Source organism: Dendroctonus ponderosae, unplaced genomic scaffold (genome assembly GCF_020466585.1).
Source record: "Dendroctonus ponderosae isolate FM_Combo_2020 unplaced genomic scaffold, Dpon_F_20191213v2 Dpon_F_20191213_3, whole genome shotgun sequence".
Classification (NCBI taxonomy): Eukaryota; Metazoa; Arthropoda; class Insecta; order Coleoptera; family Curculionidae; genus Dendroctonus; species Dendroctonus ponderosae.
Genome location: NW_026018508.1, coordinates 766,315 through 771,467, shown reverse-complemented (window position 1 = coordinate 771,467; position 5,153 = coordinate 766,315). Strand labels below are relative to the sequence as shown.

Sequence of the window (5,153 nt, the reverse complement as noted above, 5' to 3'; positions counted from 1 at the left end):
CAGTTATCGACGCAAATTGATGGTTTCCACACATCTACAATTGCTTCTCTTTCCAACATTCGTAACTTTCCAAATAGGACGCAAAATCATTTACAAGTTTCACAGCATATAGAGCATTATGAATGTTAGAGCCATGAAAACTTCAATAACAATTATTCAGTCCAGCAGCACTAAACTTTCCACACATTTTCAAGCCTTGTAACTTCTCGTTCAAACTGGCGTATTCTAAATAAATTTATTTTTCGAAATCGATGTTTATCAAATCCACTTAAAGAATATTTCAGTCAATTCTACGGCAACCTAGAATTGGGCGAATGCTTTGCTTGATATGAAAGTAGCAGATTGCGGAGATGATCAAATTAACATTCAAGCCTATTGGAAATTAGTGGCAAACTTTAATTAGCGCTTGTGAATTCTAAGTAGTTAAGTGATTTGTTCAACTAATAATCGCCAGACTTTGCAGCCACTTTCTTCTCCAACATTCGTCCACTTGGAGCAATAATGTGGTAACGTACACTATCGATTTCACACTTTAAGACGCTTTTTTTTAAATAAACATTCTTGGACGTGAGCATACGACTAATTGCATAAAGACTTATATTGATTAGGAAATGGCCATTTTGAGTAATATTGGCGCGCTTACTTTTTCTCGGTGACTTTCACAGATTATTAGCTCGAGTGAATTGGCAAATCGCTTTTGTTTTTCACATCTGTGCTCGAATTAATGCAGGAAGGATTTCAGTGTCTTATTTTATCATTAGTGCACCAGTAGAAATTCGAATTAAATTCAACTCGTGAAGGGAATGAAGAATTATTCAATTATTTTTTGCGTTAATTTCCATTATAACTTGCCTGCTATCAACCAAATCACCAATTAGAGATATTCATCTGAAATATCGATTTTTACCCTTTATATGCTGGCTGATTAATGCTCATTTCAGGCAACGCTGCTAATTAAAATTATTACTCATATTTCGATCAGAGATCGAAGATATCGATTGGTTATTGCTCAAAGTAGCCTTGAGTGCGGAATGGCCTTATTGGGGTTTTAACACTGCAAAGCTTTATTGACTGGTAAGGTTAGCAAGTGAAAAAAAGGAAATTTTTATAAATTCACCTAACAATAGACTGTGGTTATCTAGGAAATTGCTAAAAACCATTGATTTTTTGTCGAGAAGTGATAAATGTGATGAATGCCAGGCATTGTTCTACTGCAATTGTTCTAAGATAATTGTTAAGTAAGCGTCTAAGTGAGTAATTAGAGGGAGTGATAAAGTCGTTAAATACCAAATTTACGTAAAAATCTAGAAACTTGCAAAAGCCGTAAATTAAAAAAAAAATTAAATTTTCATACTTTCAAAAAATATCACCAAAAAACTACTTCAAAAACACTTTGAGTTTGGCAGTTTCTCCAATTTTCGCATTGTTTTCTGTTAATTCTAATTACACCACTCATAAAAACTCATAGAACAATTTTATCAGCAACAATATCAAAATTAAAAAAAAAATGAAAAAACTAACCAGCAAATCAGCCGACAAAAGCCCTAATCCAAATGGTAATAAAATCCACAATTCCAGTCAATTTCGCGGCCAATAAGCACAAAGCACTGAAAAAGCACACAAAGTCGGTTTCAGTTTTTTTTCTAACGATCGATTCGCCACTTGTCTGTATTCACTAGCGGACTGAACGAACCACAGGTAACCCGGGTTCACCTGTTCGAATATGAGGTGGGGCGTGCTGAAGAGAATACCATTTTACCTACCCAGCATACTCAATGTGTGCACCATGGACCGTGTTGATGGTGAGCCGAGTTTTCGACTTTCCTTGGTTTTTTTTTTGAGCAACAAACCTTTTTCCCTTCAAATTTACTTTGAATCGTTGGCAGACTAATGTAGGGAGAACTGTTTGCTTTGTTGCATTTTCATTGTCGATAAACAGACATTTTCTTCGTTTGGATCTTTTCCAGAGGGGTTTGATGGTTTTGAATAACCGGGAATTTTTCGACTTTCCCTCTTTTGAAGAATAACATCCTTCGTCTTCTACACCGCTGAATAAAATCATCCACCGAAAGGTTTTCCATTCAAAATTTCAGGATTTTGGCGCATTAAACGGGCAACTTATAATTGCTAATTTAAAAAATGTCCGTATTTCGCCCAGGATGAAAAGGTGATTAATCTTAAATAAAACTAACCATTACTGGAAAGCGAACGAATGTTCATCATTAGCTCGATGTTGACCTCAAGTACCATTTTTTCCATTGGGTTTTTTTTCTAATTAGCACTTCATCGATTATACCGTTTCAAGCCGAATTAAGAAATTGCGATGTTTTCTAGCTGAGAATTTTCAAAACTTTTCCGCGTTGGTATTTTCCGTGCAGACACCTTCGCATCATGCAAATGACCGCATATTATCAAGTGATAAATGCACTTTCACTTTTTCCCATTGCATCGGCAACTATTGATACCAGAAGAGTGACATTTTTCATTTTCATGCGCTGATCGTTTCGTGTCAAGCCACCATTGAGATCGGGCGAAGAGGAAAAAACAAACGCAACAAATTACCATCATCTAGTAGAAAATGGTTTATTCAATCTCCCATCTGGTGTTATTAAACGAAGAGTGCAAGAACACGCTTACCACTGCATGCTTCCTTGCGTTCCACATCTATTATACAATTACTCTTCCTTTCCTGAATGTAATCCTTTATGGTCTGTTGGTTTTCGGATTCTGGTACCTAATGGAGCAAATTAGATAAGAAAAAAATTACTCAAAATTGAACTTTATAAGCTGGCTAATGTGGTCATCACCCTGCACAATTTGGACTAATCGTGTAAGCAACGCAAATGTTGTATTAACCATTTCACATTACTTGCTGTTTCTGGTGCCTACTTGTGGGTAAATTGAAACTAAATTACCATTAACTTGTTAAATCAATGTTGAATTTTAATTTGACCAGCAGAACTAAATAAACTTCAATTAAACATTACTTAAAGTACAATTAGAAATTTATCAGCATAATATAATGTAAAGTGTACTTGCCTGAAATTACAAGATAACATTACATGGGAGTCTCTCAAGCGATCGGATGATTAATGAACTCTTCGACATTTCAATTGCGTTCAAAAGTCCACATACATCCATGACTTTGATGATGATCGTTGCATAATGTTCAAATGGCATTTAATGAAGTGCAGGCACTTCCTCAATTGAATAAAAATTCGTGTGGTTTCTTCGCTTTTATATGGAAATTGATCAATGTTGAATCACCTTGTAGTAAACTACTTAAAATAATGTCATCGAAGTTTTTAAATATTAGCATTCCTCTGGGTGATGTGTATGAATCTAGCGTGACGCTTGCGTGTGAAAATATTTGATTGATCAAAATGTTTTGCAATTGTTTCGCTAAACCTGGTTGAGAAAGCGCGAATATGTGAGAATTTTTTAAATAAATTGGCGTCTCAATTATTGCCATCAGCTGTTCTGAGATTCAAAGGCACTTTCATGTGCAAAACCGCCGACTTTTGGAAAACTCATTTGAGAACTGCAAGCGCTGTGTTTTCTTGTAACATGCACCACACATGGGAAGGTATTGAGATCTTTTGCGCATATTTTCCATCATCTCAAACTTCCGAAGGAACTTACCGATTCTTCATATTTTTAGCAACTACAATATTTTCGGTTAAATGTCGGAAATGCTTTTAAAAAAACTTCCATTCAAAATAGTAGTTTTCGATACAAGGGCGAAGAAGTGTTCCGATCGACGACGGCGTTTGACCGTCAGGAGTCCGAGAGTCAGGAGTTCGAAAAACGGATTTTCGCCCTCGTGTCGAACAATATTTTTTATTCAAATAAATGACATAACACGAATCATAAGTTATAATAAATAAAAGTAGCCAAAAATAAAAGACGTCAACTTCATATTTAAAATTTGATGTCAATGCCATTTTTGAAATTGTCATGTTTTGGCGTTTGTTATTTAAAAAAAGCGTACTTTTGTAAGCAAATAAAAGTGAAACAGTGAGTTGAAAATGCAAGTGTTTCTTTCAAGGCTCCAGTGTTTGTATAAGTTGCATATTTTGCATGAAATAAAAATGATTTTTTATTCGAATGAATCTAAAACTGCCATTTTTCGATCAGAAGCGATGATGCAGTTTTCTTTACTGTTCATTTGTTTTACTTTTACTCACGGATTTTTATGCACATGTGCGCAAAAGTAAATGTGACAAATTGAATCTGTCAATGTCATTATATTTTTTGAAGTATTTTTATTAAAAAGTAACCGATATTCTGTTTTAATTAATTACGTAGGTTTATTGAAAACTGTTAATTATAATTTAAAGTTTACTTACAATTTCTAAATTATAACTTTGTTACAAGTTGAGCCTCAAAGTCGTTCAAATGGTCTATTTTTCTGCGCTCGCCGATGTTGCCACAAGCAAAACACGATTTTTTTAAAGATCGCAAATTTTATGCAAAATATGCACCTTATAAATACATACCCTTGAACCTTGAAAGCAGCACTTGAATTTTCAACATTGTATATGCTTACAAAAGTACGCTTTTGTAAAATTACAAACGTCAAAACGTGACTATTTAAAAAATGGCATTGACATTGACAAATGTTAAATATTCCGTTGACGGCTTTATTTTTGGCTATTTTTATTTATTATAACTTATAATTCGTGTTATGTTTTTCATTCGAATAAAAAATGTTGCTCGATACGAGGGCGAAATCCGTTTTTCGAACTCCTGACGGATTGACACCCACGACTATCGTCTGGGGTCGTCCAACACTTCTTTTTGTTTCCCTAGATCGTCATTGGAGGATGACCAGGTCCACTTGACATCGACCCTCGCCACATGTCCAACCCATCTTCACTTATTCCGTGCCACTATTTCCATGACTCATGAGATTCCCGTCCTTCTCCTGATCTCATCGTTCCTTATTCTGTCCCTAAGGCCTAGTATCCAGAATTGAACGTTTGATGGCTCTCTGACACACTCTCAGGCGATTGGCACTTTTTTGTGTGAAAGTCATAGTCTCAAGGCCCTACGTCATGACCGGTAGAATACATTTCTCGAACACCTTAGTCCGCTTTAGATTAACTGCAGTTTTAAAATTTCTTAGGATGTGAGAGAGGTTACCTTACTTT

General features: G+C 35.2%; 1 long non-coding RNA gene across 1 annotated transcript; it reads right to left on the bottom strand.

The window, feature by feature from the left end:
• Positions 1-2,567: 2,567 nt before the first annotated feature.
• LOC125503877 lies at positions 2,568-3,025 on the bottom strand. Its single transcript, XR_007281130.1, has 2 exons — positions 2,808-3,025; positions 2,568-2,734 (listed from the first exon to the last, which is right to left on the bottom strand). It is a non-coding gene; the product is annotated as an uncharacterized LOC125503877 (long non-coding RNA).
• Positions 3,026-5,153: the final 2,128 nt, after the last annotated feature.